Raw genomic sequence first — 21,843 nt, 5'->3', positions numbered from 1 at the left:
CGTGAGGAATGTTTGTCGACCTTTTTCACAACGTGACTGAGTTAGTTGGTCTCAGACGAGGGAAGCATGATTTTTCTTCCAGAATCTCGTATTTTTCGTCCAGTGAACAGAAAATTGGCCATAGAACACACGCAATTTCAGAGAGTATACACAGAGCAGTATGGCCTTAGTCGCTGATGCTCCTAAAAAACCCTCCTACAACAACAACATTTTAGATAACCAGCCTTTTGTAACTAGACTTGACCCGATCATTGATCCACAAACGATACATGTCTCATAAAACTGCTTGGAGTCTCAATTTATTCCTGATAGCCTGCTACTACAGTAGCCTCTCTTATTTTTTTCCTTCCTAAATCTGCGCAAGAGGATCCTAGGTTCGAGAATACCTTCCAGGTAGTAGCACAAAAGATAGTAATCGTGGGTCAAGCCGCTGTAGACAAGCGATGATGCGCTCTCTTCAAAATGTATGCAGCTTAGCCAACAAATTGCACTAACTACAGACTCTTTTGATGCAGTCTGATCTTGTTTCCATCTAAGTGGAAAATGGCTGACAAAAAAAATTCAAATTATTATATTAGGGCCACCCGTAATCTCTTACATATACTGTACCCATATATGTACTATGACTGTATTTTGAAGACTAAATGCTCAAGGCATAATACGTTTGGATTGAGATTAACTATATAATATTGGTGTAAATTCACCATAGTTTACCCATAGGTTTAACTATATACGTAGTGTAACGGCATCGTTTAGATTTTATCTCATATTGTGGCTACCTTCACAACGAGATACCAGGTATTGCGTTATTTATTTCAAGTAGTGCAATACCTGGTATCTCTCTTCACAACGAAATACCAGGTATTGCACTACTTCAAATAAATAACGTTTCTGTAGTATAGGAGGCTACTGTTATTTATTCTCAGGCACCACCACCCAGAAGCGTTTCGGAGCTTGTTGGCTCACTCGTCAGTGGGCGGTCAGGTACCGAAACGAGCTCCGAAACGCGTCTGGGTGGTTGTGCCCACTGAGAATAAATAACAGTACTGTAGTCTCCTCTACTAGAGAAGCGTTATTTTTTTGAAGTAGTTCAAAACCTGGTATCTCGTTGTGAAGATAGTCACAATATGAGATAAAATCTAAACTATGCCGTTACCCTACGTATGTAATTAAATTTATGGGTAAACTATGGTGTATTTACACTGATATTATATAGTATTATGACTATAAATTGCGTATGTTCTCTGGTCGGTTTGCCTGTTTTGCTGGACGAAAAACTCCAGTTTCTGTGGGAAAAAAAACCTTGCTATCTACGCCTGAGACCGACTAACTCAGCCACCAAGTGAAAAAAGCCAACTAAAGTTTCTCGCGTCATCGACGGGATTCGAACCCGGGCCTTTTCCAGCCGGTGTGGGGAGGACGATGACGATACCACTGTGCTACCGCGCAGACTGGAACATTGTTGACAGGGAAAAAAAAAAAAAGTCTGGATCACTTTACGAGGCAAATCCCACACATGACTATTAGTAGTGGCATAGTATTTAGGGTTAGGCGGCGCCACCTGTGGTTTTCCACATCTGCGTGGCTATTACCTGACTATTATCAATTCAAGGAAGAAAAAAGATGTAGTAGTCCCCTTCAAAGATGATATACACCTACTGAAGTCTCAGCGAGTACCGCTGGGGGCTTCGAAACCATATGTGGTGTTTTATGATATGTGTTTAGTGATTCATATTTATTTATTATACCTTCCCCTAACGTCATAATGAGTCTGCGCGGTAGCACAATGGTATCGTCACCGTCCTCCCCACACCGGGTGGAAAAGGCCTACGTTCGAATCCCGTCGATGACGCGAGGAACTTTAATGGGCTTTTTTCACTCCGTGGCTGAGTTAGTTGGTCTCAGGCGTAGATAGCAAGGTTTTTCTCCCCAGTAACTGGGGTTTTTTTCGTCCAGCAAAACAGGCAAATCGACCATAGAACATACACAATTTACAGACACAAATACGGGTTAATGTATTTAATTACGGGCAACCCTGAAATAATAATTTTTTTTTAACGTCATAATGGGTCTACGCGGGTAGCACAGTGGTATCGTCACCGTCCTCCCCACACCGGGTGGAAAAGGCCTGGGTTCGAACCCATCGATGACGCGAGGAACTTTAATGGGCTTTTTTCACTCCGTGGCTGAGTTAGTTGGTCTCAGGCGTAGATAGCAAGGTTTTTCTCCCCAGTAACTGGGGTTTTTTTCGTCTAGCAAAACAGGAAAATCAACCATAGAACATACGCAATTTACAGACACAAATACGGGTTAATGTATTTAATTACGGGTAACCCTAAAATAATAATAATAATGATAACGTCATAATGGTACCACCCGTTCAGGGCCCCTCATTCGAATCGCAACGAATCTTGTGCTCTCAGGTATCCACAAATGCAACTGAAAACTTCAATTTGCCACTCCTAAAATATTGCGATGATAAATATTACATTGACTCTCTCCTTGGGGTTGGTTCATGAGATGATTCCCTGACCAGAGGGAGACAGTCCTTGATCTTTTATATCACAGTTATACCAAAGGCTAGCCTACTAGTATACGCATAGGTTTCCATCTGACCTCCCCAGCTACTTTTGAATTCCGAGTGAGCTATTGCAGACCCCGTGAACAACTTTGAATATCAGTTACCTTGTTCTCAACTAATTGCTTAAAAAGAGAGATTATCCTAAACCATCTGATGTGTTATGACTGGATTGGTCTTGGGGGTAAGGTCATAGACAACCAGAGTGTAGAAAGTAATAAAGCATTAGAAGTGGTCTCAAACGTAATTTGTGTATCATCAAGATCCAAGAAATGGTTTAATATGGAGACCGAAGTTGCTTTTATGAAGAAACAAAGTGTATATGGAAGATGGAGATAAAAACAAACAGTATAGGATCATATATCTTATAAAAGGAAAAGAGCAGAATTCCTAAGAATGAGAAGAAATCAGCACTTCCGTATTTTATCACTGTGACGAAGAGGATTTCCTCAAATAGACATATAAGTGTCAGTGGATTTTTTTATTTCACTCCCCAAGATGTCTAGTTGCCAAGCTTCGCAGCCCACACCTAAATCTCTCTATAAAGATCGATTAGAGTCTCTCATCGTCCTACTTTGAACTAACCTCTTCTTGAACTGGAAGCCACACCTAAAAAAGACAGAGCTTTGAAGAAAACTTCAAGGCCTTTTTTGACTGTGGCTTTCAGACATGAAGCCGTCCTTCTCCCTACTTGTAAAGGTCCTAAATTATAGACAGGTCGCCACGTGTCTGTCTAGCTCCCTGGTTACACTACATGATAAATTTCACATCTGAGTGTTTGTATCATAATCCCTAATTTTTTTTCGCCGTGAACCGCAGTTATCCTATAACTCCTCCACCCCCCCCATCCCCAGGTTGTAACTCCAGGATTTCTTCCCGGGTGAAAAACCTTACATTTATTATTTATTTCGTATGTGATCAATACACGAAGGAACCAGTTTTTGGCGCCTCCGTAGCCAGGTGGGAAGGAGCAGCAGTGCGTAGCACACGCTTCTTGATTAGACCGGGGTTCGAGCCCGTCACCACCAAATACGGAGGATGCGGAAAGGTCAAGGAATGACCACCGCATATCCCGGAGCAATATAGCCTTAGTTGCTAATGCTCCTAAAAACCAAAATAACAACAACAACAACCAGTTTTTTCTTGCTCCCTTCGTGTATCGTGGCCGGGATATCCAACCAACCGGTTGGTTCGGCACCATCATGATATCCAGCCCGAGGCGGGAATCGAACCCGCGATCTTTGGGTTGCCAGGCAGGCACTTTACCTACCCGGATAGCCCGGTCGGCAACCTTACATTAAAAACATTAAACTACAGTTGGTATTTTGCAGCCCATATCTGCAACCGATCGAAGTCATTTTGAAGCAAAGCATCGTGGCCTACTGCCCGATCCTACCTTCAAATCTTCACTAAACTTTTACAGCTTTCCTCGTACTCCTTCTTCCCTTTAAAAACAAAAAAACATTAGAAACAGGAGGAGAATATTTAATTGCATAAATGCACATTTGTCTGTAACCTTTAATCTCAGAGTACGCAGACAGCAATGGTACTACAGCATAATGCAGCACCTGTTTGTTATGACCAATATTGTTAGAGAATGGCTTAAAGTACACTGTCTCTAATGGTATATTGGTCGAGGATGGACAATTACTTGGCCTCCTGATCTCCAAATATCAGTCGTGCCGACTTTTACACTTGAAGGGGCTAGCTTTATGTCAAAGTAATTTCACCAAGATAGTTAGTGTTGTGTTCGTGTCCAAGATAATCGTGTTCAATATGCTGCCTTTAAAATCTGAATAATCCTCATTAACTGTTGCGAATCTTTATGTGTCTTTTGTGACATTACCAAGCATGACTTGCGGTTAAAAGATAGCCATTTCAAATATTGTCTATAAACCTACTGAAGAGTATAAAAGATGCATTCTCAATGTTAGTATTAGTAATAGCCATATAGCGCAAGCAAGGCACAGGCTTTTGCTGCCCTGGCCAAAAAAAAAAAAAAAAACCTTGTTGTTACATAATAAATAAATGTTCTGTTTTTATTCCGGGATGGGCCACATTGGCTGAGAGTAGTTCACAGAATAAAGTATACAAGAACATTACCATATTTCGTGTTACACATGAGTTTTGACCACCTGGCGTTAATTCTATACCGGCACGTAATGCACTTGGCTACAGTAATACTTAAAATGGTTCCGTTTATTTTCCGGCACGTTCACATAGATCATCGAAGTGTGCCTGTGATTAGCCAGGTATGATTGTACAGGACAAGCGAGAATGAGTGAATGATTATGTGTGAAGGGGACTTGCACAGGCGAGGACTACCCTCCCAAGCATGACAGTAAAAGTTGTTCTTAATCTGCAAAAAAAAAAAAAAAAAAAAAAAAAGAAAGTGTGGGCTGTCTATATGTATGGTGCCGTAATAACTGAATATGTGTTGTGTAGGTGAGAGAGTACCCGAGAATGTCCTAATTATATGTTTTGACTGTTACACTCCGAATATGTGTATATAATTTAAAAAATATATATATTTAGATACTCCCTTGAAGGTTAAGGTGGTGTAATTGTGGTATTAATTTTTTGGCCATGTGTGTAAACTACAGTTGGGAGATGCACCCAAACTGTATGTTCCCCTACTGCCTGTGCTGACGCCATACTGACCCCCTATTTGGCACGGCGTGGGATGCTGACACTGGCTGCAGCTGCTCTGGCCACTCTGGGATTCTTTAACTTGAACTTTCCTGTTAGCGACTGTCCCCCTCTCACATAGGGCGTCCTGACCCTATGACTTGAACTTCCCAAATACCCAGACCATTGACCATCCCACCTCCCACTCCAAACACTTCGTCTGGTGGGCCCTACCCTAGATGCTTTTGTTGCTCTTAACAGTCCTTCCTGTGGAGGGTGGGTTCCTCCACAGGGGGTGCCTTTCTAGCCCCTTAACTTCCAAATTCTTGGTGGAAGTATTCTGATCATTCACCTTCTTCGCCTTCACCCATACTTTATATCTTATGTTATCATCCCCGCGCTTTCTTCCAATAAAAACTTCTATTTTTTAGGGGGCTCTCCCAGGCAAGCTCAGGCGACTCCAGGGTTGTCCCCAGCCAGAGGCCTTATACCCTCTTCTTGGCCTACTTTCTCATGGTCGTGGACGGGCAACGAGGACCTTAGTTTTCCAAGAGCTCCACGGGTAAGAGGCCAGATGAACAGCATAACCCAACCAGACACTATGCAGACCACACAAAATAACAAATTACCTGACATTGATAAGAGTTTGTTCTGCAACACAAAGTACAGTATACAAAGCAGAGTTGGGAGGAACCTCCGGTGCTGTTTGACCTGTAACACTGAACACGAGATCAGAGAAGTTTGAAAGTAGCCCATTTGACAAGAATATTAATATTAACCGAGCTTTGTGGTTATATGGATTCGAAACACGGGCAAATCAGACTTGTATACTACTGCGCCATTGCACTGAGCACTCAGCTACATCAGTTATCGTTTATTTATTTTTAAGTTTATATAAAAACTATTTATTTATTTAAATAACAACTTAGCGCACGATGGTTTTATGGCCTGACTTTTTTTTTTTGCCCTGGCAAAGAGGAATAAGGTAAGGCCATAAAACCATTGTAATCTCTCAAATTAATCTTCAAATAAAAAACGTTTCACAGTAATTTTGCATCAAAAAACCTCCTAAATCAGTCACTCAAGTTATGCTTATGTATTTATACACTGAGTGATCACTGAATAATGACCTCCTAGCTAATGCCTGTTGAGCCATCGTTCGCACAGATAACAGCCGCTATTCGCCTAGGCATTGACTCCAGTAGATTTCTGAAGACGCCCGTGGGTATCTGTAGCCATGCTGTCTGCAAGGTTTTCTGTCGGAATAGATGATGGTTGCCTACTGGACTGACTGCTCACTGGACTGAAATACCCACATAGACAGCCTTCGCTATCCATTTTAATTGTGCTTACCAATCAGCAGACTCCACTACAAACATTGATCCAAAAAGACACTGACCTGAGACTTCTCCACCTATAATGACACACCCGGACTGACTGCTCACTGGACTGAAATTTTGATCCACTTCAGATCACCCGGACTTGTCAACTGCTGAAACCCACCTCCACAGGTGAGAACTCTCTCCTGCCTATCCATACATCCAACAGATGTTCAGTCTGATTGAAGTCAGGCGAATTTGAAGGCCAATCAAGGTGAGTGATATCTTCACTATATTCTACCATTGTGTACATAAATTGGTGTGTTCCTCGAGCCACTGGTGCACAGTGCCAGGCCGAAGAATGGCGCATTATCGTCTTGGAAGATCTCGTTTCTGTCCAACAAAAAATGCGACATGACAGGATGCACATGGTCTCCTAAGAGCTGCTGGTAGACCCACCTGAATTGGATTACATCTGACAAACTTCAATACCCACATAGACAGCCTTCGCTATCCATTTTAATTGTGCTTACCAATCAGCAGACTCCACTAAAAACATTGATCCAAAAAGACACTGACCTGAGACTTCTCTACCTATAATGACACACCCGGACTGACTGCTCACTGGACTGAAATACCCACATAGACAGCCTTCGCTATCCATTTTAATTGTGCTTACCAATCAGCAGACTCCACTACAAACATTGATCCAAAAAGACACTGACCTGAGACTTCTCCACCTATAATGACACACCCGGACTGACTGCTCACTGGACTGAAATTTTGATCCACTTCAGATCACCCGGACTTGTCAACTGCTGAAACCCACCTCCACAGGTGAGAACTCTCTCCTGCTTATCCAGCAATCCAGTTCGGTTGCGATCTTTGCTGGTTCTGATGCTCGGCTCAGAGCGGGAAGATAGATAACCCTCTTAGAGACCAGCTGACCTTGGTAGCCTGAGGTGGGACCCTTCTGTTGGCCCATTCGGGGGTGGGATTAACGGACACCACTGTCCAGACTTTCTTTGCTTTTACTTTCCTTCATTAATCTTGTAACTTCTGCTTTTCTTGGGGATGTCTCCTTCTTTCTTCCCCTACCTTTCTGTCTACTCTTCCCCCCTCCATTTTACCCCACTCTTTACCAACAATTTCCTCTTCTCTTCAGTGTTTCTTTTTGACTTCTCTACAATTTTCTGGAAAGTCCGGTGCGAGACCCGTCCTGGATAGTTGCTGACTCGCCTCCACGTGGCTGAGGTTGGGAGGCAGGGGCCAGCCGACCGGGTTTCTGCTGCCCCCTGGCTGCGAAGTCGCCGGGTGCCAGCACACAACAAACATAACACTTGCAAACCTACATTACACTTACACAGCCGGCTTTGGAATTTGCCTAGTACAGATGATACAGCGGTGTATGGGGGGGAACCTTGGAGACCGCAAAAAAAAAAAAAAAAAAAAAAAAAGAACAAGAAACACAAGAGAGAGAGAAACCCACCTCTCATCATCACAACCAGAAACATCTTAACTCTGGAAAAGCTACTAACGGGGAGAACAGATGCGCCGAAAGTGGGAAACGTGATCACTCGCCCTCGGATGATACGATCGAGAATAAACAGAGAGAACCAAGTCTCAAGTGCCAACTGATTCAATTGGACTCTCTGGGGAGATTTTTCCCAGCAAATACTGTGAATTATTTTAATAATTTAAATATAGATCCTGAGAAACTATGTACAGACAAAATGTATAGGACAGAAATATTTGGTAATGTGTACCGGCAGGTACAAATATAATAAGAAGACTAATTTAATAATTTATATAATAATATTTAGCATTTAACAACCATTCGCAATTAATCCATTAACACATACTCTGTGTGTTTTCATCTCCAAATATTGTAAATATGCTTGTAAATACTGATATAATGTAACCACACCCTCTAGCCACGTGCTGTCTATGGGTGTCTCGTAAGAGAAATAAACAGATAATAATAATAAAATAATAATAAAAGAAAGAGAGAGAGAGAGACTTTGTTAGAGGAGCGGATTAAGTTTATAGATAGAATGTTTTCTGTTCCCTCCTTGGCATTAATAAAGAAATGCACGGTTGACCGTTATATATTAAGTGTAATGCATATAGAAAGGAAATTGTTAATTCAATTTTGTGAGCTTCGTAACTGTCTTATGGGACGTTTTCATTGTACACTGTTTTTGGTGTAACTGCTCTCCATTTCTGTAAACTCTATGTAAGTTTGCAGCTATTTTCTTCTTGTTTGTTTGTTATTTAGGAGCATTAGCAACTAAGGCCATATTGCTCCGGGGATATGCGATGGTCATTCCCTGACCTTTCCGCATCCTCCGTATTTGGTGGTCACGGGGTCGAACCCCGGTCTAATCAAGAAGCGTGTGCTGCGCACTACTGTTCCTGCCTACCTGGCTACGGAGGCGCCATTTTCTTCTTGTGTAATGTTAAATATTGTTATTAATTTATATTGTATTAATTTATCTTAATTGATTAATAAAATGTTTGACTGAACCATAAATTTGTATGATGTTATAATCCTAGAACCTAAGCTTGTTCCGTCCAGGGAATGTGATATAAGACTGATAACACCATATGTATCTTTCATTTATAATAAACGGATATTTATTTATTTATTTATGGTAAACCGCATACAATTTAATGTTTATAAAGAGAAATTTAAAAAATAATTCACCTGGGCTGCACAGTCCTATGATAATGGATCCACCAGCGATGAACATGCTGCAATAATAACGTTTAAATTAATTTGATGATGTGCTGATTAAATTGACACAAGGTATATGTCAATTTAAGTATATTGACTATTAAGTATATTGATATATTGACTTCAGTATATTGACATACTGAAGATACGAATACAGAAAACAAACCAGCCGGATATAATTACATTATGTAAAATAAAATTACATACTTCATATAAAAGTGAAAAATTAACAATTGAAATGATTAATTAATTATAAAGGAAACTAACAAAAATAGGTATACATATGTGAGACGCGAAAATGGCCATGGAATTTTATGATTACTGTTTTAATTCCACTAGAGAAAAACTGAATATAAATGAATCCCTCTCCAACCGCTGGTTTGCCAACCGCGGATTTGAGATTATCCGGTTTTATATTTGTATACAAAAATTTTACAGTTTGCATTTTTTTAAAGTATACTCGGTTCCATCCCCTAAAACAAAATACGACGGTTATTGCTTCCGCCTCTATAAATCATGGAATGGGCAGGTCTGGCGGGTAGTGCAGAGCGGGGGGGGGGGACTTGTTTATGCTTTATCCCGATTCTAAACCTTTTTATCACCCAATTATTATTTAGTTATTTTATTACTTTATTTATTTAGTCACTCAGATCACATTTAGAGTAAAGCACACTGTATTCGCGGCGCACATAAAGAATGATTTGCCGTGGTTCAATCCTATGTGACTGCTAAATACAGCGCTTTGTTTACAGTGTTTCTTGTATTCTCTCTCTTTCTAACTTGTTGAACTCCTCTGGCCGTATGGTCGTCCCGAAGTCTAAACAGAAATTTTATTTATTTATTTTTACCATTAAATCAATGGAGCTCCCCTAATCTCGCGGCACACTTATCCCTCGTGGGTAGTTGGTAGTGGATATAGTCACCGTCCTCCTCACTCCAAGTAGGAAAAGTTCTAGGTTTGAATCCTGTCAATAACGCAAGAAACTTTTATGAGTTTTTTTTTTTTTTTTTTTTTTTTTTCACAACTTGGTTGAGATAGCCCAATGGTTTTCAACTGGGGTGCCGCGGCACACTAAGGTGCCGTAACGACATTCTTAGGGTGCCGTGTAATTTGGGTTTAAGTTACTTAAAGTTATTATATATATTTTTTTAATTTGTATATTTATTTCATTATAAAAAAGTGTACAGTATCCATTGTACCGTATCTTTTTAATTTTGTGGTGATCTTTATTTAGTACCTCTATATAAAGAATAAAATTATTATATAGGTATATATTAAAAGGTCGAAAACCATTGTGTTAGGTATTTCTTTTGTTCTGGGGTTGCCGTGAAAAAATTACTGGGACACTAAGGGCGCCATGAACCGAGAAAGTTTGGGAACCTCTGAGATAGCCGGTCTCAGGCGAAAGTTACATGTTTTTTCTCCCTGAAACTCGGGTTTTTCGTTCAGCCAACAGACAAATCGACAATAGAATACACGCAATATACGAACACTTCATATTCTTAGTTGATTTGGTGGTTAACAGAACAAGCGGTATGCTTGAAGGCCGCGCCACATTGGATAAAGGTCTAGTACCTCATGGTGACAAAGTACACAGTTTGGGAATCGGCAGTCTACCCAATGACGCAGTTTTACTGAAATCTGCACAGAGATACGTGAATCTGCGCCATTACTCTGTACTTTTTTGTGTTTTTGATAACATTTACGTTTTTCTCGGACGTATTTTGCTCTTTTACCCGTAATGCTTTAAAATTGCTATGTTTTGCCGCATAAAATGAAGGAGCGAGGACAGTTGACATTTTGTGAGCATGAGTGTATTTTGCTACATCACCTTGTTCGTGTCATATTTTCTAGTATTGTCAACATTATCGTTTTTTTTTTTATGTTGAGTAAATGGAAAATGAAGTTTATTATCTTTATCATATATTTTGCTGTCATATTTATTATCATACAGGGGCTTAGAATTAAGTATGACTGTTTTTTCCTGACCTGTTTCCTATGGGACTTTAGTCTTGCCAAACGCTGTAATTTCAGGAACATGTACATCGCGATTGGCGAGAGATTACTGTAATCTAAAGTGAGGACTTCGGAACATTTGTTTGATCTAGCATGTAGTAAAAGTAACGTTGACCATAGTGGACAGGGGGCTGAGGAGCAGGAATGGAGAAAATATAGGTTAATTGATTTATTTACTTATTTTAAACAAATTTTCCCCAATACAGCAAGTTTCTAGTACAGGAATCCTCGTTATCCGAGGATAATTTACATTACGAAAATTGGAATTTTCTGGAACCAATTATCCTCGGATAATGAGGATAATTGGTTCCAGAAAATTCCAATTTTCATAATGTTTATTATTTAAATAAAACTAAATGTAACTAGGCATAATATTTTAAGAGTTTTAGATTCTATGTCTATATAATATCGGTGTAGATACTCCATAGAAACTCTTAAAGAAAAACTATGATAGTACAGTAGTGTGAAAAGCATAATTTCATGTGTATCTCATATTGTGCTCATCCTTCACAACGAGTTGCCTATGTATTGCGCTACCTCTAATAAGTAACGCTTCACTAATAGAGAAGACTATTGCTAATTATTCTCGGTGGGCGCCACCACCCAGACGGCAACGTTTCAAAACTAGTTGGCTTTTCATCGGAGTGTGGGCAGGTATCCTGGTATTGCAAGTGAAGCGTTACTTATTCGAGGTAGTGCAATACATCGGAAACTCGTTGTGAAGGATGATTAGATATGGTGTATCTACACCGATATTATATAGTAATGTTTATGATGTACTTGTACATAGTAAAAAGTGGATGAAGGAACTGAAAAAATGAGAAAATTATTTTTTTAGACATTTTTTATTATAATATGTTCCACAATGTAAGGTTAAGTAAAGTTTATTGAAGTTACACTATTTTTCAGTTGTACGAATGAAGAATGAATCCAGGGTTGTTCGTGTTTTTTTTTTGTTTTTTTTGTCGTATTTTTTCAGATAAAATTGTGTCGTAGCATTTAGTTGTCTTTAACTTCGCGCTTAACATTTGTTGCACGAACATGAAGATCGTTCTCACAAAAAATATTCAAGTGTTTGGTCAATTTTCTCAAGGAAAGCTTTAATTCTTTAATTTTAAAATCTTCATAACTGCGGGGACTCGGATACCGGGGACCCAATGGTTGAGGCTAAGAACTTTTAAAATTTGTAATTATACACTTTCAGTCTGTGCTTGTATTACAGAAACATATTTATGCATAAAATGTTTAAATATATAAAGCTGCACATCTAGTTAATTGTATTTGCAACATTGTGAAACTTCAGTAATTCTTTTTTTTTTTTTTTTTTTACCTTTATTTTAATACAAGATCAATATTACAAGGTTCACATGGCGTCTTTATCTGTGAGTACTCTTACTGAACCAACAGATAAAGCTGGTTGACAGTAAGACTACCGACAGATAAAGAACGAAAGAACATATTTTTAAGGCTTTGAACGTTTTCAGTTATTGTATGAGATTTTGAGTCCAAAATGTATTTGTGTATGTTTTCCTTAATTTCTTTTCTATAGTTTTTGTACTGTGTATATATAGAGGTTACTAATTATTCTCGGTGGGCGCCACCACCCAGACGGCAATGTTTCAAAGTTAGTTGGCTTTTCATCGGAGGCAGGTACCCTTGTATTGCAAGTGAAGCATTACTTATTCGAGTTAGTGCAATACATGAGGTTGCTAATTATGTTAACCTTCATATTATTGATTGCTGCTAATGTAATTGCCGGGAACATTCCTTTTATAATAGTGAGGTTTGAAGGGATGAGAAGACGTGTAAAGCGAGTATTGTAAAAATGAACTTTGACTTGCTCTGAATCGTTAAATTCTATAAATAATTTTAAGGTTGTCTGCAAACTTGAGCCCGGTATGGGATGCCAGAAACGGTTCCCTGATAACTGCGAAAAATGTTGACATGTCCCCTTTGGTAAGCCCCTTTCAACAATTACCAAAATGGTCACATTATAGAAGTCGATACAGGATGTTCGAAAAAATGGTCACATAATCAGTACGGTGTATGATCCCCCCACAACGGCTAAACAGGCCTCACAGCGGTGAAACATGCCGGATATAAGAGTGTCTATTAGATTCTGTGGCAACAACTCAAATCCCATTCTTCCACCAGAGCAGACCTTAGATCACCAAGTGACCGAGGAGATGGCTGTAGTCGTGTTGCTGATGTGCCTAAAACCCATACCACAACAACAATAACAAGACCTTTAATAATTTGTCTATTCTTTAAATTTATTCAAACTTAAGTTTATTGAAAGCCCATTTCCAACTTTTAACTAGTCGCTGGTTGAAAGAAAATGACTGTACATCTGTCCTCCATCTGTCCAAATTTATGCACCCCCATGTGTATGTTATCTGAACAAAATGAAAAACGCTGGGGCGCCCAAGAAGCAACTTATATGCCCATATCTGTTATGTCCATAAATTGTGTGTGTTCTCGGGTCGATTTGCCTGTTTTGCTGGACGAAAAGCACCAGATTCAGTAGGGGAAAACCTTGCTCTCTACGCGTGAGACTGGCTAACTCAACCACGGAGTGATAAAATCCCATAAAAGTTCCTCGTGTCATTGACGAAATTCGAACCCAGGCCTTTTCCACCTGGTGTGGGGAGGACTGATTATAACCACTGTGCTAACCGCGTGGACTGAACATCAGGAAGGATGCATCAGCATAATCCTTCAATCTGTTCAAAGCCTTAAATACTTTACTCACACCTCGCAGGTGCTTAATTTCCAGACGTTACAATTTGTAGAAGTAAAGCCTTTTTTGGTAAGAGCACAATTTTGTTCCTCCTCATTAATCTGATAGCTTATCTCTCCACCGGTTCCAACAGATCCACATTCTTCCTAAACTGAGGCATTCAAACCTGTGTGCAGTACTCAAGATGTGGCCTGACCTTGCCTTTCGTAACGAGATCACCTCCTTATTGATGCTGGTAAAATTCCCGTATATCATTGACAAAACCCCATGAGCTGTCTGCATTGTTCAGAGAACATGTGCATCTGCAAAAGGTATCCACACGTATTCGTTTACTGTTACCCACAGTGTGGTACCACGCAGTTGGTACCTTAATTTGCAATTAGTGCTGCCCATATGCAGTACCTTCAATTTGTCAATGTTAAATTTCAGGTGCCCACTTCTCAGCCCATCCGCCTAATTTTTCTAGATATTTTGGCAGTAGCATACAATGATTACTGGTTGCTATCCTGCCAACCTTTGTATCATCTGCGAACTGAAATATTAAAACCTATATACCTTCATCAATATCATTAATTAATGTAGAAAACAATGGGCCCAGTACTGAACCCTGTGGGGGATTCCACTACAATAATCCGCGAAAAGAATTGTCTATTAATAGTGTCTGTCTGCTCATACTCAACCATCCTTTTATCCATAGCAGTTATTACCCTTAATGCACACTGCTCCAATTATATAGCATTTTTTATATACAACAGTATTAAAAGCTTTCCTGAAATACAGACGTTACAATTTGTAGAAGTAAAGCCTTTTTTGGTAAGAGCACAATTTTGTTCCTCCTCATTAATCTGATAGCTTATCTCTCCACCGGTTCCAACAGATCCACATTCTTCCTAAACTGAGGCATTCAAACCATTAAATGGTATCAAAATTATTTTTTGCATCCAGTTCCTTTGTTACTGCTTCATAGTATCGAATCAAATTAGCCGGACAAGACAAGATAAATTTCAAAGTTAACCAGTTATCCCAGGTGTAGATCCGCTTCTTTATAATCAATAAAATATTTCTTGATTTCTTCAACATCCTCTATCAATAAACTTCAATGTCCTCTGTCACTAAACTCAACAAAACAAATTTAATTGAAGAAAAACTATATAACGATATGTAATCCCAATCGTGGGATTACAATAAGGATATTTACATGTTATCCGAAACAATAACATGTAAATATCCTTCATTGTCATAACAAGCAAACCTGAAAAATGAAGGGGCCCTGAGAGACCTGTAATTCAAATGACTTAAGATCTGCCCCTACAAAAATTTCTAACACTGGACTGTGCTAATAGTTCTAAAACACTACGGATTGTTTCTCCACCATAGTTAAAAGGCTTATTATGTGCTGCATACTTTGCAATACTATCAGTTTTTCTTGTGCCCTTCTTAAATTTCATCCGCTTCACTTATAAAGACACTAAACGGAGACTAGAGGATCATAGGCAAAGGAACAGGAAGGCAATCGTAGAAGATAACAGGCGTTTTATATTAACAAAGACATATCTTTGTTAATATAAAACGCCTAAGAATTAAACTTTATCCCTAAAGTGGGATCAAGTTTGTTTCCTAAATGGGTGTCAAATAATAATAAAATTCTTTATTCATAATTTTTTTACAAATGAACTGTTGAGACTTCTTGAAGATAAGAAAAATGCATGAGATGCTTATAAATTATCAGGAGTTACAGAAACTTACAGAAACTTTACATTATATAAAGCAGTGTGCAAAGAAGTCACAAAATGGATTAGAAGTGTAAGAGAAATTGTTCAAGCTAAACATAAAAAAAAGGCTCCTGGGGTGGAAGAGATCTATCCAATTATATTAACGGATGCAGCAAAAGAAGTATGCAAAACTTTAGCCATAATTATGAGAGCATTCTGGAATTCAGAGGAGGTTCCTATAGGCTAGAGATGTGCAAATGTAACCCCAGTTCAAATAAAGAGGGATCAAGGGAGAAATAAATAATTACAGACTTGCAGTCTTGACTTCCGTTACTGGGAAAAGATTGGAGACATTAAAGAAGTAATGCAGGGGCATCTAGACAGGAATTCACTTACGTTGTAGTCACAGCATGAATTTGTTAAGATGCGATCTTACCAGACCAATGTGAATAAATACTATGAAGGAATAACAAAGGAACTGGATGCAAACAATAATTTTGACATTATATACTAGATTTCAGAAAAGGTTTTGATACTGTTTCACATAAAAGAATTTTTTTTTTTTTTTCAAATAAAGGGATATCTGAGAGAGAGAGAGAGAGAGAGTCAATGATGTACAGGAATTCTTCTAATATGTCTGAAAGCCAGAAGTTCAAAAGTTTTACTAATAAACAGTCATCTGTAATTATGACATCACTAATTTCATATGGCTCAGTCTCACTCGCACTTGCTCTTCTCAGCAGGAAGGATCTTTCTTTAGTCAAGACCGATGCAAAGTACCTCAGCTGGGTTATCTAAGAATTTCTCACACCCAGTGCACAAAGGTCCGATCTGATTAGCTCCCTTCTTTCTTGTATTCACATACATGAAAAATTTCTCGTCCCCATTCTTTGCTCTCTTAGTCAATGTTTTTCATACACAGCCTTGGCTTCCCCGACCTTATTTGCAGTACTGTTACAGATGAAGTTGTATCTGTTGTAAGCTTAGTACTTTCCATCGCTCTTTAACTATCCCATGCTAACTGACGATTGCATGATCACTTCCTGACAATGGTTCCTGTACCTTAAGCCATGCGATATCATCTGATTCGTTAGTAATGATGAGGTCAAGAATATTCTTAACCTAGTATTTTCTCTAACATTCTGGTACAAATAATAATCATCCACTTTATTTTAAAAAAAATTCCCCATAGTAAGTTTCCCTCCCACTTATTCCAATTAATCTGGGGCAGATTGAAGTCACCCATAATAAGACATTCACGCTTGCTTACCCATTCTATCTGCATTTAAAGACTCTCCTCATACCGTTCACAATCTTCTGGTCTATAGAATATTCTCACTTTCATTATACCTTTGCTTCTAACTCACACCACACAAATTCTCTGCTGGCAGATGTAACTTCAGACTCAGCAAAAGCTCTTTTCACATTCATGCTGCTTTTGATAAGAAGCATACCCCTCCATCCCTTCTATCTTTCATATCTTTTCTAAATTTGATAATAGAGAGCTATTAAGTGCTCGATAATTCCAATATTCTATTATATTATGAATCAACAGGGATTGCCCTTGTTTTAGATAGGAAGCTTCTTTTCCAACTCTCTTAGTCCAACTCGCTAATAATTCATGGGGAAGGCGATATCAATTTTGCAAAACATGCGGGGCATCTTCCCCACTGTCAGAACCGTAGTGTTCAGACCGTGCGGTCTCAACAATAAGCGCTCAAAACTTCTGTCTTCAAACACCATACCTCTGGCAGCAAGGAAACCATTACGTGGATTGGTATAAATTAGATTTTTGAAGGTCTAAACTGCTTAATAAATATGGACCGATTATTTCTTTTGGTCCTATAGCTGGACTTTAGAATTAAATTTAGGGGTCTAAAAAAAAAAAATTGGATATGGGGGGGGGGGTTATTCTCTACATTCCTTTAGTCGGACTAGAACTTTTCGGGGCGTCTTGTTCACAGGAATAGAGCAACTCACAATTAATCCGAAACTTTTGTCTTATGTTGTAGTGTTTATTCTTCACGCATGCGTATAAGTGACCAATCGTCGGACAATAGGAATGGTCTACGGATATTGATTGAAGTTGCATGTAGTTTCATCTCTAAGGTTTCCGCAATAAGTAGTTTGTCGTAGTTGTGTTGAATATTTATAATTTTTGTTTCATTAAAGCTGAATGAATGTCGTTCATTTATTGCGTGGAACGAAAGGGTTTTGCTATGATTTTCATGTCGCTTCCCTTGCATATTTGGTTAAGTTTATTGTGCCAGTACTCGACATATGGAATGGTGATGAAATGTATTTTGGTCTTGTCAGATTTTTGTGCAATGTTTGTTGCGAGGTTGTTGTTATTTATTTTATCACGGGCTATTGTTTTAACTTTGTTTATATAGGTTAGCGGGTAACCCCTATTTGAGAATTTTCTGGTTAATTCATTTATTTCAGTGGTTAGAGAAATCTGGGTGGAAGAATATTTAAAGGCGTTAAGAAATTGGTTCAGCATGACCGATTTTTTGTATGGTTGGGGATGATAACTGTGGAAATGCAAAAGTATCCCCTTATTAGTGGGTTTTCTATATATGCTGAAATTTAATTTTTGGTCTAATCTGTGTATGGTAAAATTAAGGAAATTTATGGAGTGGGTTTCTGCTTCAATTTCTAATTCAAATTTTAATCTCTGATGGATGTTATTAAAAACCTGTAGAATATTGTTTATGGTCAAATGATCTGTGATAATTAGGATGTCATCCAGATATCTTCCTTAATATGTGATCTGTGGTATAAATGGATCAAGATGGATCTTTTCTAATTTGTCTAAGTATAGTTCGGCAATGAGTCCACTGATGTTTAGGCCCATTGGGAGGCCGAAAATCTGTCTGTATATTTTTTCTTGAAAGAGAATGTAATTAGCATTTACTAATAGTTTTGTTAGTTCGAATATTCTGTCTTTGGGGAGTCTGGTGTTATTAATTTTTATGTTGTCATCGTTTAAGTAGGCCCAGACTATGTCTAAGGCGTAAGGTACATTTACGTTAGTGTATAGTGAAGTCACATCCACTGAATATAACTTCATATCCTCCTTGATATGGAGATTTTTGAGGTTCATGAATAAAGCATCGTAGTTTTTTATGTTATATGTTAGGAGTTCTCGGAATGGTTTTAGAATTGGGTAGATGAACATGGCAAAGGAAGCAAAAGCTGAATTCTTATATGACACGATTGGACGTATTGGGTATCCTGTTTTGTGTAATTTTACTTGGCAGAATAAGGTTGGGATATTGTGTGTGCGGGCTTTAATTTGTTTAAGTTGGACCATAGTGATGTGGTCATCTTTCCTATAGGTGGTGAGCATTTTTTTATATATGTTAACTAAGCTGTTGAACTCTGATTGTGCAACCTCTTCGTATGTCGTTGTGTCTGAAATGATGGTGAATAATTTATTTATAGTCTCCTTTATTGAGAATAACTACTGTATCGCCTTTGTCGGCCTTTTGAATAATGATATCTCGGTTTTGTCTAAGTGTGCGTAAAGCTTTTGCGCCTTTTCTATGTCGTTTTGATATTGAGGGGATGGTTTGGTTTATGATTCGATTAGTCTGTTGGATTAATACGTTTTTTTTTAAGCAAATCTCTAAGAGCGAACTCAAGATCAATAATCATTTGTTTCTTGTGGGGGGGGGGGGGGAATCTCGGCGGTAAATTATAATTTAAACCTTTATTTAATAGGGCTATTTGCTGAGAAGTTAGCGTAACAGATGTAAGTTCTTTACATTATCTAATGGATTAGGATCGTTATGGGAACCAGTGTTTAAATAGACCCGGAAGTCATTATTAATATGTGGTAGATTTCTATTGAGGAAGGTGTGGGAATTTTTATCTGCGTTTTTGGTGTTTCGGTATGCACTCTGATTCTCAAAACGATTGTGTGACGAATGATGACCTCTGTTGTGCGGAAAACCCCTAAGGGCTTGTAAATTTTAGGTTATGTCTATTCTCTAATGTGGAGGATTGGGCGTCTATTTTTAATTGAATGGCTTGCTTTAGAGTATTCCAGTCAATGCATACTGTAGTGGAAACTGTCATCCCCAATTTCCTAGTGGATCCTTGTTTCTTTTAGCACTATTTTGTCAGCATTAGTTGTCCTAATCTGGAGTTCAAATTCAGCCATTTTGTTGGCAATGCTCCTGACATTACTGCAGACATAGTTAAGACTAAGTAATCCTCTATAGCAGGAGTGACCAACTTAATTTGTGATGCAATCTACTTTTTTTAGAAAAGATTTGATTTACTCCGTCATACCGTAGCCGAGTGGTCAGGAGCGGGAGTGCAGTAGTACACGCTCTTTGAGTAGACCGGGGTTCAGCCCCTGACTGCTGAATACGGCCGATCTACCAACCCGCAGTGGACCAGCGTGGCAGATTATGGTCCATTTCCCTCAGCATGAATTGTTGAGGAAGCTTCCATCCTGCAGTGGGTGGATAATGGCTGCACTTTACCTTACCTCTACATTTTACGTCGAAAAGCGTGCAAGGGGATTGGGCGAGCAGGGGACGGAGCCCCTAGTATTAAATTATAAAAATAATTATTATGTTATTATTAAATTAATATCCACGATATCGTACTTATTTAAAAAAAGGCTTTTATAATAATTGATTTAGATAATAACAATTTTTCATATTTTTAAAATAAATTATAAATTCAGTTATTCTAACTCTAGCTCCATTCGGCTTTTACAAAGAATCGGCGTTACGCTTTTGCCTTAGAGCGTCACATTATATTTTTCATACGAAATAAGCATTTTCGGAACCCCAATTCCTAGTGGAATTTGACTCTTCCTTAGGCATGGAATGTAGGGTCATCAGTGAATATCACCCATCTTAGGCCTCCATTATCCGCTTCCAGCCGTTTCATCATGTCCATGGCGAATGCATAGCATTGCAAACGATTATTGGACTTAAGTGCCTGTACAAATTGAATCCAGTATGCATACATTCTCGAGTGCCCATTTAGTTCCTTGTGCATTGTTTAATGTGGAATCTGCAATTATCCGCTACATGTGCGTGCGGATTCCTGAGGACTAAGCGGAAATGATTTTTGTATCCGTTCCATATCCACGACGTTGATATTTTCCCCGGCCGCCCCTGAGGCATTTCCACTCTCTGTTAATGTTTAATGTCATTCGCGTGTTGATAGTCTACTTGCTGATGTCCTTTGGTATTTTCACTCCGTGGCTGCTTAGTTGGTCTCAGGCGTAGATAGCAAGTTTCCCTCCCCCCAAAAATTGGAGTTTTTTTCGTCCAGCAAAACAGGCAAATCGACCAGAAAACACACGCAATTTACAGGCACAAATACGAGTTGATGTAGTCAATTACGGGAAACACTAATATAATAATAATGATGTCCTTTGATATTTTGTACAAACTCTACGCTGCACCTGGTCTCAATGAACCATAATATTGTGCCTTCTCGAAAGTTGCCATTTGCATTCGATGGGTTTTGAGGTTGCTCAGTTGTCTGCAATTACCCGAAACAAAAAAAAAAAAAAAAAAAAAAAAAAGCGTTAAATTTTTAAACCTCGTTACGCCGCCATTCGGAGTTTAAATATTCATTCCACGTTTGCTAGATTTGATGTGAACGCTCTGTGTATATCTGAGTTTGAAACCAGAGAAATGAAAGGTTACAATGTTATTACATTAAAATGTAAAAATTCTAAGTTAATTTGAATAACATAACAGGGTGTCCACAAACCTCCATTGAAAAATTAAAACGTTATTGTGTGAATAGGGTATATGATACAAACCTTCAAATTTCAATTAGAAGTGTTTGATGTGGGTACCTTTATTTATCAACTGCAAGTGTTCTACCTGTAATCTAATTCTTCCCATATTCGCCACAACATATCTCTGCAAATGCATTGTTTATTTTCCAAATGGTTCCTACAGAAGTGGAAAATGCAGTTGGTCTTTCACGAATCCCCAGAGAGTAAAATCTAAAGGAATCAGATCAGGAAATCGTCAGAGACAGTAAAGCGGCCCTCATCTTCCATTTGACTTCTCCAAGAATACTGTGTTGAAGTACTCACTCCTTTATGGCACTGTGTTGGATTTACGCC

The 21,843-nt window shown here is 38.7% G+C and overlaps 1 protein-coding gene across 1 annotated transcript in view; it reads right to left on the bottom strand.

Annotated features, from left to right (window-relative positions):
* The window catches only part of LOC150090915 (equilibrative nucleobase transporter 1-like), a 64,347-nt gene that overhangs the window by 30,972 nt on the left and 11,532 nt on the right, over positions 1-21,843 (bottom strand). The window lies entirely within an intron of this gene.

This window comes from Mastigoproctus giganteus, chromosome 1 (assembly GCF_048544385.1).
Source record: "Mastigoproctus giganteus isolate SK-2022 chromosome 1, ASM4854438v1, whole genome shotgun sequence".
Taxonomy (NCBI): domain Eukaryota; kingdom Metazoa; phylum Arthropoda; class Arachnida; order Uropygi; family Thelyphonidae; genus Mastigoproctus; species Mastigoproctus giganteus.
Note: the sequence above shows the minus strand (reverse complement) of the source record. Positions and strands in the feature narration are given on the sequence as shown.